The sequence below is a fragment of the Bactrocera latifrons genome, unplaced genomic scaffold (genome assembly GCF_001853355.1).
Source record: "Bactrocera latifrons isolate USDA-ARS-PBARC rearing strain unplaced genomic scaffold, ASM185335v1 scaffold_58, whole genome shotgun sequence".
Classification (NCBI taxonomy): Eukaryota; Metazoa; Arthropoda; class Insecta; order Diptera; family Tephritidae; genus Bactrocera; species Bactrocera latifrons.
In genome coordinates, this window is record NW_017537245.1 from 1191013 (window position 1) to 1192332 (window position 1320).

At 25.7% G+C, this 1320-nt stretch overlaps 1 protein-coding gene across 1 annotated transcript in view; it reads right to left on the reverse strand.

The window, feature by feature from the left end:
• Positions 1-1320, reverse strand: part of LOC108974679 — an 88652-nt gene that overhangs the window by 49197 nt on the left and 38135 nt on the right. The window lies entirely within an intron of this gene.

Here is a 1320-nt window from a genome sequence, read left to right on the forward strand (position 1 = left end):
GGGTCTAACTGCACATAGCTCTTATACAAACTCTTCGATCAAGGCAAAGATAGTTTCAGATTRTATTATAGTATAAATAATGAACATACGAGAGGTATAAAGCTTCGGTGCAGCGAAGTTAAATTTTTCTCTTGTTTGCTTTTTGTTTCGTATTCTGTTTAAGTTAGTGAAATCCGGTCCCATTAACATAACATTCACGTTTACTTATGAGTTATCTACTAATGTAATTATCTAAATATATATTGTGACGCTCATTTGGTAGAAGTTAGAAATTTATCGTGGTCTAAAGGTTTTGCGGTATTTTTCGGTAATAGAAAATTGATTAAAAAAAAATTAGAAGCTTCTGGTAAAATATTCACTTTGTTTAGCTCACTTGCCTATAATTAAAAATAACTTTTGAAACTAGATAGTATATCATAAGTGTTTTTCGGTAAAATGGCAAAGCTTTTAAGACTTGAAAGCAACAATAAATTATGCATAAACATTAACTTTTTTTTCATGATTTCAATAAAGATAGTTAGAGATGTAGATAGTGAAACCGGTAGGAATAGAGTTCGATAGATATAATGGGAAAGTAAGAAGCTGTAATAGTGGTAAAGATAGAAATGGAGGATGTTAAGGAGTTAAGGTCCAACCCTATATACAGTTTGGCCAAAAGATAGATAAAAATAGCAAACATTAAAGATATAGCTAGAGGTAATGATAAAGACAGTAAAGAAGACAGATAAATAAAATATTAAAAAGGCTTTTAGAGATGGTAAAAGGGATTGGAACAGAGAGAATTTAAAATAAAGATAGTAATAAAGGTACAATTAATGCAATTGATAGTGATAGAAATTGAGACAGATAAAGTTAAAAAGTTAAGTTAATAATAGTGATAGGGAAATAGAGAGTTAAATATAATAATACTACGAATATGAATGTATCTTCTTTTATATAACGTCACCTAAAATGCCAAACAATGTATTATCACAAAAAAATCGAAAATCGCTGTCAGATATATTAACCAATATATAACCGTTTGTAAACAAATTCTTTAAAAGATATTTTTCATGGTATCTTAAAGCTTATTTTGAGATTTATTATTTAGGTCATTAAATTAATTTAAAATTTTTTAAATTTTTTAAAACTACATTCCTTTGTTGTAAGATCACAAATTATAATTTTTTCCCGAAAAACTTAAACATATATGTATATGCTTATTTATAATTATTTACAATTTGTTTTTTTGTTTGATTTGATTTTAGTTTAACAACACTTTGATTTAAAAAGAAAATGAAGTATTTAAAATTATTTTTTTAAATAAAATAATATTTTTTT